This window comes from Eulemur rufifrons, chromosome 5 (genome assembly GCF_041146395.1).
Source record: "Eulemur rufifrons isolate Redbay chromosome 5, OSU_ERuf_1, whole genome shotgun sequence".
NCBI lineage: Eukaryota > Metazoa > Chordata > Mammalia > Primates > Lemuridae > Eulemur > Eulemur rufifrons.
In genome coordinates this window covers 55070931-55084843 of record NC_090987.1, presented here as the reverse complement: position 1 = coordinate 55084843, position 13913 = coordinate 55070931, and the positions used below count along the sequence as shown (strand labels likewise).

Sequence of the window (13913 nt, the reverse complement as noted above, 5' to 3'; positions counted from 1 at the left end):
AAAATGGCTACCTTCCTAAAGTGAGTAGTGGGTAAAGTTAAAGAAAAAAATACATCAGTAAAAGATTTTATAGAAACTAGGGGATTTCAAAATTAATATTAGAACTTTTCTAGCCAGACGTGGTGGCACACGCCTGTAGTCTCAGCTACCTGGGAGGCTGAGGCAGGAGGATCGCTTGAGCCCAGGAGTTTGAGGTTGCTATGAGCTAGGCTGATGCCACAGCACTCTAGCCCATGCAACAGAGAGAGACTCTAATCCCCCTCCCCAAAAAAGAACTTTTCTAGATAATATATTAAGTTCCAATCACAACAAAAGTGTATATAAGCACTGTATAGCCACAAATCCAAGTCTTTTCTCCAATAAAATATACATTCTTAGATGAACCTATTGGGACTTTTCCAAAGTGATAAACGCTTTACAGCGGAGCTTCCCAAACCAGTGGACCTTGCATATGAGAATGGGTTGTCAATGTGCTGGAGATATTGACCCTTCACCTCTCATGGCCCAAAGGCTACAGCTACAAGCAGCTTTAATTATTTATTCCAGCATGCCATATATATATTATCCTTTTCTGCTGCACTTTGATATGATGAAAGTTATGCTTTAAAGAATAAGCTAATATACAGGTATAGCAGGATGTGTACGTATTAACCAAAATACAAAGTTATAAATTACAAGTACAGTGGGCAAATTTCCACAATGCCTTTCCATATTTATTGTCAGGATCAAGTTCTATAAACCAACTTCATTTCTTTAAAAAAAAAAAAAAAAAAGAAGCCTAAAATTTCCCAGTAATTGTAGTTTTACTTTGCCAACAAGACTTAAGAAACCTAAAAATACCTACAAATTGGACAGGCATTCAAAAGGAGCCTCTTGGCTATAACCCCACTGATCAAGACACTTTCAAAATTATGTAAGAACTGACTTTCAGAGAAAATCTTCGGAGTCTCACAAGAAAATTTATGACTTTTGTCACATACTCTTTTTGACGATTTCATTAAGCACCTTGTTCACCTACTGAGAACTGACCAGACTCAACTACCTCAAATAACTTCTAACCATCAAAACATCCCCCGCACTCCCAACAGAACAAATCTCTAGCAATTCCATCACACTCGCTCGCACTGCACTGTCGCATGGGAAACCCGGTCCTTTCCCTCACAACTGTAATATATGGGCAAGCCACTTCCACCTAGAAAAGTCTCAGCTTCTTCATCAGCATCTGTTCAAATATTTTGTTTAAAGCAAGATGACTGGAGTAGATCACTGGTCTTAAGATACGAAGCAATTTCTCTAAATTTTATTCTAAAAGTCATCACATTCTAAAGCCTGTGATTACCGCCAACTTAAATAACTGTCTTAACAGCAACTACCTCAAAAAAGCCTTCAAAATCTTTTGATCAATGGCCACATGAGCTCCCACAGTCTATAAACTGTTTTGGAGCGGTAAATTCTAGTGTACTGCGAAAAATCCAAAGTGCCATTACATACCACCTTATTTTTCACTTATTCATATTCATTCTCTTCCTCTCCAAAGTTAAATTCTCAGACACAAGTAGGTAAGAAGATTCAGCAGTAGCAATAACTAGACAAGCCACCTGGAAAACAGGTTAAGTATGGGGGGGTTTCAAATTCAAGGTCATTTAAACAACGTCAGCTGAACAGAATAACACAAATCCAAAAGGTCAAACAAGATGACCAATCACAATGTTGTCATTTGCAGTAACAGTTAAAAGAAACAAAGTCACAGGTGTTGTTTAACAGGCTCTTTGGGGAAGGTGAAAGAGAAAAAGATTTAAAGGAAAAATAAGTTTCTAAAGAAAATAAAGACCAGTGTTGAAAAATAAAAATGAGAGAGGCGATTCGGGTTACTGGAGAAAACTGCTTCAAGAAATTGGTACTATCTCCGAGTCCTTTGCAATACTATAAATCTCTTCATCTGGTGCTAAGTGCTGCTTTAATCATGTAATCCATCCCGCCCTCCGCGCAAAACCTCTGCGTTAAAATGCATTTTAGATACGTTTCGGGGCAAAGAGTAAAGTTTTCCGCTCGGCGGTAACTGCGACCACGGCGTGTGAAGCTCCACACTCCACAGCGCGCAACCTCACTGAGCGGCTCCTCGAAAGTTGCCACCCACCCTGGCCGCCAGTCCCGGGACACGGACTCGCCCCCTCGGGGCGGCCAGGGCCGGGTCCGAGGGCCCAGGCGCCAGCCCCCGCCCCCTGCGCGCCGCCGCCGCCGTCAATCAGCGCCCCAGCCCCCCGACTCGGCGCGGGGGCGCGGCCCGGGATCGCGACCGCGGCGCGTCGAGGGTGGCCCCCAACAGCCGCCAGCTCCGCCAAGCAGCGGGACGGCCACCCACAAAACTAAAGTTGCCTGCGACCGAGCCCGGCGCGCCCCGCTCCCGGGGACACGACCGACCGGGGGTCCCTGCGCAGCCAGGGCGGGGAGCAGAGCGGCGGCCGGGCCTCGGGTCCGTCTCGCTCACCTCTCGGAGTGCGCCGCCTTCCTCCGCCGCTGCCGCCGCCTCCTCCCTGTGAGTGCAGCGGGGTCTGCCCTGTGGAACCACCATACCAGTCCCGCCCGCTGCTGCAGCGCCTCAGCCGCCGCTCTTTGTTCCCCCTCCGAGCGCCACCGCTTCAGCCGCCCGCCTCAGCCGCCTTGACGGGCTGCCACTACGCCCTCCCGCCTTTTTGGCCTCCAGCCTCGCCCTCCTCTATGCGCCCGCCGCCGCCTTCGCCTCCGCGCCGCCGCCGCCGCCGCCACCGACGCCGACGCCTCCTCCTCCGCACCCCCTTCGTTTTCATTGAAAGCAAACAAGCATCATGGCGGCGGCCGCCGTCCCCAGCCAGCGAGCGCCCCGACCGCCGCCGCCGCTCCAACATCCGGGCCGCCCATTGGCCGCCGCCGCCGGGCGCGACCATCCGGCGTCCGGCGGGGGAGCCCAGGCCCCGCCCTCTCGCCCCCCGCCGGAATGAGACGGCCGGGCGCGCGCCCGGGCCCGCCTGCCGCCGTCCTGCCCTCCCCCACCCTCGCTTCCCGCTCTCCTCGCTCCTCGCCTACCTGGGCGCGTCTATTTTCTCCTCTGCTTGGCCCTCCTCCATTTTCGTTTAGCTCTTTTTTTGCCTCGGGCTGCTCCCTGTTATCTCCTCTTTCCTTGATCTTCCTCCCCTTCGTTTCTCCTCTTCTCTCTCCTTAGGCCTTCGCCTGCCCGTCACCTGGACACACAGGCCAGCTCTCACTTTGCCCTTGGCCGGTATCTTGAGCCGCCTGGAGACAGAGCGTTCAGGCCGGCGCGGTGGCGCGCGCCTGCAGCCCCCGCCACTCGGGAGGCTGAGGCAGGAGGATCGCTTGAGCCCAGGAGCTTGAGGTTGCTGTGAGCTGATGTCACCACGGCATTCTGGCCCCGGTGACAGAGTGAGACTCTGTGCCTCAAAAAAAAAAAAAAAAACCATTCAATCGTGAACAGTCGGATAATTCTTCCTGCCTCAGTTACACAGAAAAAAATGAGTTAATGGCCCGTTTCAGTCCCTTAATGGTAATTCAGCCCAGTAAATTAATGGACAATTTTGGTGGTGGTGTCCTAGCCTGAGTAACTGAAACAGCTGCGTTCAAAGATCAAGATGTTCTTCCCAATTTTGTCATTGGGAGAAAATAAATAAATAAATATCAAGATGTTCTATTGAGGCCGGGCGCGGTGGCTCACGCCTGTAATCCTAGCACTCTGGGAGGCCGAGGTGGGCGGATCGTTTGAGCTCAGGAGTTCGAGACCAGCCTGAGCAAGAGCGAGACCCCATCTCTACTAAAAATAGAAAGAAATTATATGGACAGCTAAAAATATATACAGAAAAAATTAGCCGGGCATGGTGGTGCATGCCTGTAGTCCCAGCTACTCGGGAGGCTGAGACAGGAGGATCGCTTGAGCCCAGGAGTTTGAGGTTGCTGTGAGCTAGGCTGACGCCACGGCACTCACTCTAGCCTGGGCAACAGAGTGAGACTCTGTCTCAAAAAAAAAAAAAAAAAAAAAAAAAAAAAGATGTTCTATTGAGGACAAATTGTGGTGATTGAAGCTGAACAGAGAAATGACAGGGCTGATTCGTGATGCTGACATCAGAAAATATCAGTTGACTGGTGGTCAGGGCACAGAATCAATCAGACTCCACCCTGCCCTGAGCCAAGTTCATAGTCTGGGGGCAGGAGTAAACACCCAACAGACTGTCAACATCCACTAGGGATTACAGTGAAGGGTATGGCTGGAAGGAAAAGAAATAGCTACCCAACGCCTAATGTAGCAAACTAGGATGAGCTACTGGCTCTTTCCGGGAAAATCAGCCCTGAAGAAATGAGAGAGAAATGGGTTCCAGGGACCAGTAATAGGCAATAAAATGAGACACACACACTCACTGAAGGCTGCCTAGAGCTGGGGGTGTGAGAAGTGAATGGCTGTTGCCTGGGACAGAGGAGAGCTGGAAGGGCAAGAACAGATGAGGGACAAAGCTGTTCAAAGATCAAGATGTTCTAGCCAGGGCAAGAGTTCTGTGCTTGTCTCTCCCCAGCATGGCCTTGGGATGGTCATTGCCTGCCATTTGCCATGGCATCAGCAGTGACAGCCCAGGCCTCTAGTGCCATAGGACACTGGACAAAGGCAGGGCAACACAAAAGCCCAGCAGTTAATAAGAACAAGTGCAGACTATAGGCATCTCTCCACGGCCTCCAGCCCTAGGCTGCTGGAGTCGTGCATCCCCATGCTGTAGAGTGTGCCAGGCTAGGGGGCCAGCGGGCCGACATCCAGCCGGGCCTCTCCTCCCCATGTGACTGCTGTGCCCTGGCCCCCTGTGCTCCAGCCTGGAGAAAGGGGTGCCTTTTTGTAATTCATCTGCCCAGAGGGAGCTACTTTTTTGTGACTGGCACAATGTGGGAAGTCTGGTTGCATAACAAAAAACTTGGTAGCATAAACAACAATTTTATTTTTATTTATTTATTTTTTTTTTGTTTTTGAGATAGAGTCTCACTCTGTTACCCTGGCTAGAGTGCCATGGCATCAGCCTCGCTCACAGCAACCTCAAACTCCTGGGCTCAAGCAATCCTCCTGCCTCAGCCTCCCACGTAGCTGGGACTATGGGCATGTGCCACCATGCCTGGCTAATTTTTTTCTATATATATTTTTAGCTGTCCAGCTAATTTCTTTCTATTTTTAGTAGAGACAAGAATCTCACTCTTGCTCAGGCTGGTCTCGAACTCTTGAGCTCAAGCAATCTGCCCGCCTCGGCCTCCCAGAGTGCTAGGATTACAGGTGTGAGCCACCGCGCCTGGCCTAAGCAACAATTTTATTATGTCTCATGGTGCACCTGCTCAGCGGGACAGTCCTACTGGTCTCGCTTGGGGTCTCATGCCTGTGCCTCAGATGATGGCTGGGTGTTGGACATCTGGCACCTCAGTGCCTCTCATGAGGTCTCTCTGTGTAGTGTCTCATCCTCCAGGCTTTCTCTGAGGCCTCTCCAGCAGATTAGCCGGGACTTCTTACCTAGCAACCCAGAGCTACCAGGCCTTTCAGAGGATTTTACTTCCTTGTATTCTTTCCCTCAAAGCAGGCACAAGCCCAATCCAGATCCAAGAGGAGAGGACGTAGCTATGGAGGAGCTGCACACACAGAGGGGTCTTGTTTGGAGCCGTCTCAGTAGACTAGCTGCCTCCGGCAACTTGCAAACAGTGGCTCTGCCTGGGCATGTCTTGTTCTTTCTGCCTATCTGAAGAAAATCCCGCAAAATGTCTGCTCACCTTTTCAGATCCAGATCAAAGTGCCCCTCATATTAGGCAAGACCTCCCACTGCAAGTTATAAAACTCCAATTCAGTAGACTTATGCAAAAAAGAGGTAATTTATCTATTCAGGTGTCACATACCTGAAATGTTCAGCATCGTAAGATGGCATCAAGAATCGATCTGACTCCCCCACCCTCCACTCTGCTCTCGTCTCTGCTGGCCTTTTTGCAGGTGCAGGCTTGGATTCCACCAGCTTCTCTAGTTAGATACAGAGAGTACTTCTTTCCTAATAGTTCCAGCAAAAAACCCAGCGCAGGCTCTCCTTGACCTGGCCTGGGCACTGTCTCTAGTCCTGTAGCTCAGCATGAGGTCCACCCCATGCGAACCCGTGTATTGAGAGTGGGGCAAGGGATATTCTTCAAGGACACCTGGCCCTCCTCTGTGAAGGCTTCCTCGACTTTGTTAGTCACAGTCTCCTCAGGTTCCCCAGCCCTGTTCCCCTCCTAACCACGCTTACCAGACAGTGTGATTATCCTTTGTTTTTCTGCCTCCCCTGCCAAGCTATGAGCTGCTGGCTCTGACTCCTGTTTCTGTCTCTGCGCCAAGTGGGGTTGCTTTGGAGTCTTGCAGGCTTTCCTATGTTCCTTCTTTATTAAGAGCATCTTGCCCCTCGGCCCTGGGGGTGGGCATGTGACCCAAGCAGGACCAACCTGGGATTGATCTGTGCTAAGCTAGGACCGTATGTAGTGGTGGCAGCCAGCACCGCCTTAGACAGCGATGAAGATGCGGAGTCTCAGTGCCGGCTGCCAACAGCCTGATTTTGGTAGTTTTTCATTTTAGCCTGTGACCTTTCCCAGAACCTACCCCAGGTTTATGAACCAATAAATTATCATTATTATTGTACTTACGTTAGTTTAACTTGGGCTTCTGTCACTTGCAATCAAAATAATTCTAATTTGATTCAGTAAATGTGTTGCATAGATGGATGGGTGGATGAATAACAAAGATGAACACCCAGGTGGCGGCTGTGCTCATTGATGTAGCTGTGGTGTCTGTTACTTCTATTTCCTCCTCTTCTTAACCCTCCTCCATTTTCATCTAGCTCTTTCTTCGCCTCAGGTTGCTCACTGTTATCTCCTCTCCTCCCTCTTTCCTTGATCTTCCTCCCCTTCGTTTCTCCTCTTCCTTTTCCGTAGGCCTTTGCCTGTCAGTCAGTCACGTGGTCACACTGACCAGCTCTCCGACTTCTTTTTTGTGTTTTCTTTCTTTTCTGTTTTTTTAGAGATGGGGGTCTCACTCTTGTTCAGGCTGATCTCAAGCTCCTGAGCTCAAGTGATCCTTCTGCCTCGGCCTCCCAAAGTGCTAGGATTACAGGCATGAGCCACCGCACCCAGCCTACAGCTCTCGGACTTCTGGTCTTAGCCAGTAGGTCTGCCTGAAGACGACGTTCAGTCCTAACAGTCCAGTCAATAATTCTTCTTGCCTTAATCATGCAGCCTGGGAGAGCTGGATGGACTGAGCCCAGCCAGGCCCAAGGCTGCCCAAGGCTTTGGGGCCCAACCTCTGGAGTCAAAGGAGATAACTCTGGAGTCTGCTCTCAGGTTTCAAATGTGTTTGGGGGCCGGGTATGTGGCTCACACCTGTAATCCTAGCACTTTGGGAGGCTGTGGTGGAAGGATCACTTGAGGGCAGGAGTTTGAGACCAGCCTGAGCAAGAGCAAGACCCCATCTCTGTTAAAAATAGAAAAATTAGCCAGGCGTGGTGGCATGCACTTGTAGTCCCAGCTACTCGGGAGGCTGAAGCAGGATGTTCCTTCAGCTCAGGAATTTGAGGTTGCAGTGAGCTATGACGACGCCACTGCACTCTACCACGGCACTCTACCTGGGGTGACATAATGAGACTCTCTCAAAAAAAAAAAAAAAAAAAAAAAAACAAGGAAACAAACAAACGGATCTGTTTGGGGCCCATTATCCCTTTCTTCTTGCCTATTTTTCCCCTTGGGAATGGAAATGTGTACCCTAGTCTTGTCCCACCATTGTATCTTGGAAGTAGATAATTTGTTTTGATTTCACAGGCTCATAGATGAGACTTTGAACTTTTGAGTTGATGCTGGAATGAGTGAAGGCTTTGGGATTATGAGATTGGAATGAATGTATTTGTATGTGAAAATGACATGTGTTTCGGGGGGCTGGGGTGGAATGCTATGGTTTGAGTGTTTGTCTCCTATAAAACTCATGTTGAAATTTAAACCCCAATGTGGTAGTTTTGAGAAGTGGGGCCTTTAAGAGGTGATGGGTCATGGGGGTTCTGCTCTCATGAATGAATTAATCCATTCATGGATTAACAAATTATTGGGTTAATGGATTATCATGGGAGGGGGACTCGTGGCTTTATACGAAGAGGAAGAGAGACCTGAACTGGCACATGAGCACACTCAGCCCCCTACCATGTGATGCCCCATGTCACCTCAGGACTCTGCAGAGAGTTCCCATCAGTACGAAGGCCCTCCCCAGATGTCATCCCTCAATCATGGACTTCTCAGCCTCTGTAACTGTGAAAAATAAATTTCTTTCCTTATAAATTACCCAGTTTCAGGTATTCTGTTATAAGAAACAGAAACAGATTAAACAGATGTGGACTGTAACTTTATGGGTCAAGCAACTGGAGCTGCCGGGATCCCTAGAGATGGGCAGTGTTGCTCAGACTGACTGCAATATCTAAAATTCACAGGAGACTGATAAATGAAGTAGGTCCCAAGGTTTATTTGCAAGACAATCTGAACAGCCATGTGACCAGGATGCTTGCAGTGGAAGATCCATGAATCCTCTTCCAGTGGGAAAGTGCAGGGGAAGATAAGCTGTACCAGAGGAAGTTTGGTGAGCCTGAAATATGGACCTTGTGGAGCCATTCAGCTGTGATAGCTGACGCCTCCTCTCCAGGGCTGGAGGAGTGGTGGCTAAGGACCAGGACTGATGACCAAAATTTCTTACTCCTATATGGTGCCAAGGACGTGCCTACATCCTGGCTGTCTGTCTCTGCTTGTCTGGGCCTCACACCACAGTTTTCCTCAGGCAGGGTCTGGTATAATAGATAAAGTTTCAGATCCTAACCACATCTTCCCTGTATTATCCTTTGTCTCTGGCTCCACTGTATTAGCCTGCAATTGATTGAAAACCCCACTCAAACAGCTTTAAGGGAAACAAAAAGGAATTAGTTGGCTTATTACCAAACACTCGGCACTTGTCCACTAGGCCAAATAAGAACGAGGACACGTGGTTTGGGGAGGAGGATAAGGAAGTTTTATTACTTTGCCGGCAAAGGAGGAAAAATGGTAGACCTTCTCATCTCAAAATCCGAATTTTCCTGAACATTTGCAGAAATACAGAGCTTTTAAAGTATGGTCTCTCAGCTTCAGGCAATTTTTGTTCAACTACAGTTGATGATTCTGCTCATCCCATCTCCCGTAACGACAGTCTCGTGACCTCTGCCCAGGACCTCCCTTTGCCAGGTTGGGCTGGGCCATCCCTGTTGCACAAATAAACGAAAGACTTACCCTGCCCCTCCCGGCCACTGGCCTGAGGCAGGGATGCAGGCTTTAGTTCTCATAAAGGAGTAGAGGATGATTTGAAGAGACAAAATATTTTTGCCATTTTTTCTAGGCCATTCCATCTATTACAGACTCAAATAGCTTTAAAAGACCAGGAAGAGTCCATCAGCTTCAGGTGTGGCTTGATCAGGGCAGTAATGCCACTCTCAGCCTGCTCACCTCTATGGTGACTTTATTATCAGGGGCCACCAGATTCTTCAATGTCCAAGCCCAGCAGGAAAGAGAGAGAGCTTTCCCCAAGAGTCAAATAAATCTCCAGGGCCTGACTCTCATTTCCATCCATGAGTCTAACACAATGTCGTATCCTGGCCAGGACAGTGTCACATGCCCACTCCTGGAGCTGGACTGTCTTCAACCTCAAAACATATGTGGAAAGTAGGGGCGGGGGAAGAGAAATTGAGGCTGCTGTTGCTGGAAGAAAGAGGAAGAGAAGTAGAATGACAGGCAGAGGCCTGAGTTCCACGCCCTGGGAAGGCTCCCCCTGCATGTGACAGACCCCCTGCCAGATGCATCTCTGGTCCCTGTCTTCTCCTGGCTTCACTCCCAGCACGTGGAGTCTAGAGGAGACACCTTGACGGAAGCATCTGGAAGCATCTTAGAACGTGGGAGACAGAGGGGGTCTTCCCATTCAGAGTTCAAATGCACTCCCTGAAGACTCACCTTAGAGAATTTTGGGGAAGGGGAAAAAGGCAGGAAATCCGTTTCTATTTTTAAGAATATGTCACTTTTTAAAAGATTAAACCACGTTTTTTGTTGTTATAAAAATAACCTGTAGTCTTGGTTTAAAAAAAATTAAAATTTAAAAAGCATGAAAAAGAAAGTGAATGTCTCATCCTTTTCCCTGCCCCAGCCATGCTCACCAAAGACAAGCGTTTGAATTGATTACAATGCCTCGGCCTTAAATAATGAACAAAACAAAACAAACCTCAACCCCGCTGGGCTGACTCCCATGACTGCAAGTCCAAATGTAGGGCAGCCTTTAGGGCTATTTGACCTAAGGCTTAATCCGGGTGTCTAGAAAGTCTAGAAATGGGACAAATTTATTTTTAAACACTATGTTAATCATATTTCAAATAGTATGCTCTGTATCTTTTTCTTCCACTACTATATGCCATTTCAGATAAATTAACCTCTAAATTTAAACCAGTGGGTCCCATTGTCGATCTGGAAAAAAAGAATAAAACAAAGCTCCAGACTATTTTGGACACTATGTTATATTCATTGTAGTACTTCCAGGATTTTCTGACAGTTTGGGTGCGTGGCCTGAGAGGCAGGAGTTAGGGATGGCACCAAAGCATCAGCAGCTGGAAGGTGAATTGGCACCAGCTGTGCGCACGGCTGGCTGGGCTGGAACTCTCTTTTGGCTTTGCTGGGTTCCAAGGAGAGCCCAGCAATTCCTCCCACTCAGACATGGCAAGGCACCAATGCCTACAGGCAGATTAATCACCAATACTCCCCCGGGTGAAAACATTTGGGTTACCTTGCGACTTATTAGGGGATATGAGGTGTTGGAGTGATCGCAAAAGGCTGACCTAGGAAGGGAGTCTGAAAGATGTTTAGTATGGAGATTCAAAAGTTTGGCGGATAACTCTGGGATGGGGTCTCGCTACGTTGCTTATGCCAATCTCAAATTCCTGGGCTCAAGGGATCCTCCTGCCTCAGCCTCCCAAGTGGCTGGGATGACAGGCGTGAGCCACCACATCAGGCTTGGAATGATAACTCTTGTTCATGGCAGGTAACGTAAGGCTTGTTAAGTTTCCAAAAACTGACCTTGTCAGCCTGACCTTCCAGGCTCCTGGGAAACCATAGTGTGCCAGCTATGGAATGGTGGCAGTGCACACTGGACTGATGGCCCCATCCTGCACCTCTGCCTCTGTGGGCAGTGGGTTGACCCAGAACTCCCCTTGGGGTCTCCATGGGAACTTCAGTGGAGCTGAAGGCAATAATCTGAAGAGATGCAGAGAATGTGGGTCCTTCCAGAAAGGGTGAGGGCCAGGGGACTTCACCCAGGAGCCCCTGTGACAGAAGCCCCAGGTTTCTTGATGCATAACTTGATTCATGGGCCACTGTCTGAATTTATTGGGACTCATTTAGTCTCTAGAATAGAAACCTGATTCAAAGTAATTTAAGCAGAAATGGGAATTTATTGGCACAGAGTATTGCTAGCTGCTCTAATAAACAGATACAAAAAAATTCTGTGGCTTAACACACTAACAATTCATTTCTTGCTAGCAATCCATTGAGGTGCTCCTAATCTGCAGGTGATTGTCTTCCATGTGGTGATTCAGGGACCTAGGTCCCTTGCTCTCATGGGTCTATCGTCCCCTAGGGCAGGGGTTCTTATTCTGGGTTCCATGCACCACCAAGAGATGTGTGTATAGCATTCAGGGAAAGGAACCTGTGAATTCAGATGGGAAGAAATCTAGCATTTCCTGCCATTTTGAACACAGGTAACAAATCCTGGTGAGCAACACCTGTGACTATCGCCAGTGGAAATGCCAGCTGGATATTATCCTGTACTATCACAGCTGTTGGGAAGATCTTTCCCCCCAATTAATTTTTTTATTGGAGTGAAATTCACATAATATAAAATGACCATTTTAAAGCATGCACTTCAGTGATATTTAGTACACTTACAATGTTGTGCAGCTACCACAGCTCTCTGGTTCTAAAATATTTTCATCATCCTAAAAGAGAACATTGAGATATCTTGAAATATTATTTTCACTCATTTACTATGTTAAAAATGTGATATACATTAGATCTACCAGAAGATCTTGTTATTTTATATGCTATTTAAATACACAAATATTGTTATGCCATGATGCTTGAAATATATTGGTAACTATATTTCTTTGTTTTTCCTTTTATTTACTCGTTCATTTTTTTCTAGAGATAGGGTCCCTCTCTGTCTCCCAGGATGGAGTACAGTGGCATGATCATAGCTTACTGCAGCCTTGAACTCCTGGGCTCAAGTGATCCTCCCACCTCAGCCTCCCGAGTAGCTGAGTCTGTATTTCAATATAACTAGTTTCCTTTATAATCCTCTGTATTAATTTTATGCTTTGTATGAACTTTATTCTGAGTAGGAGTCTATAGGCTTCACAAGACTTGCAAGAAGGCTCATGGCATAAAAAAATGTCAAGAACCCTGCCCTAGGCTTTGGAGCCCTCTGTGTCCAGTTGGTGAGGAAAGAAGCGCTAAGAGAGCACAAGTGCTTCCTAACCAGACCAGCCTGAAGTCACTCACATCACTTCCTCTCAACAACCACTGGCAAGAACTAGTCACATATCCCCACCAAAGAAGATGTGAGAAAGATTCCTCCAAGTCTGGAAATCACTTACTCAATTCTGTGTGAGCACCTGCTTCCAGCAATAGATCTGTACAATAAACAGGACAGCAGGAATTTTGTTGAACAGATGAACATCTTTGCCACAGTCTTCCCATCTGGCCACCAAATATCCACATGCATGCTCCCTCCAATAAGTGGAACCTTTTCTTCCTGTGGTCAAGGGAGGCACCCCCTGTCTCTGCCCCCTTCTCCCTGGTCTTTCTTCCATCCTGCTGCCTGGAGCAGATAGGTGCCCTCTCAGCCCATGAACACAAGGGCTCTGGTGTCAGAATGAGAGCGGGAGCTGGAGTGGGGCCCCAGCACTCTTTGTTGTGGAGATCCCACTCCAGCTCTAGGCTGACTCCTCTGGAATCGAATCGTAGATGTGGCAGAAGATGTGACTGATGGCCTGCCATGCAAAATGCCTGCTGCCAGAAAGTGGATTGAAGGTGTTGTCTGTTTAGCCTAAGAATACTGAGTTATAGAAATGCCGCCCGTATTTCTGGAGACAAAATTTGATTTCAGAAGTCAAATAAGGCTTTGCCTTAAAGAAAAAATAAATGTGTTAGTTCAAAAGCTGCCTTGTCTCAGGAGGGCGTCTTGTTGGTCAGTAATAGCTGCACTTCAAAGAGACAGCTGTAAACTGGGCCTATGATTCTCACCTGTTTTGAAAGACAAGGCAGGCCTCCCTTAGAACCAAAGATTGCTGGAGCTGACAGGCGAGGACCCCCGGAGATGAGAGCTGATCAGATAGATATGCTAATGCCCAAGCCAGGCCCAGATGGAACCATGTGGTTAAAGTAATTAATACAAAGCACAGCTCATGTTGACTTCTGAGATCATCTCTGTCTCCAAGAACACAATCACCGGAGCCAAGATGTCTCTGTTTTTTGCTAAAGTAATAGCCTTATCATAAAACTTGGAAGTTTGCCCCAAGAAGATTTTATAACTCATCATTCTCCTAGTTAGAGTTAGTTAAAGGATCTGTAGTAGCCTTTTAGGAGACTTTGACCCTAAAGCAAACTGCCTGTTAGTATGTAAATCCCATTGCCCTTGGCAACAGGAGGCTGTATCTACCCTATAAAATACCTGTGTGGCGTTTCAGTCTTTGATATATTTTATGCGGGAAGAAATATATCCATCTGGGTACCCTCCTTTTATCTATTTTCATAAACCTTTACTTTATTAACTATATTTTTGGCTCTGTGTATTA

General features: G+C 47.6%; 1 protein-coding gene across 1 annotated transcript in view; it reads right to left on the bottom strand.

The window, feature by feature from the left end:
* CNOT6 (CCR4-NOT transcription complex subunit 6) overlaps positions 1 to 2798 on the bottom strand; it is a 71833-nt gene extending 69035 nt beyond the window's left edge. Inside the window, exon 1 of the mRNA XM_069468324.1 lies at positions 2489 to 2798. The gene's annotated coding sequence lies outside the window, so the exon portion shown is untranslated. The remainder of the gene's footprint in view (positions 1 to 2488) is intronic.
* Positions 2799 to 13913: the final 11115 nt, after the last annotated feature.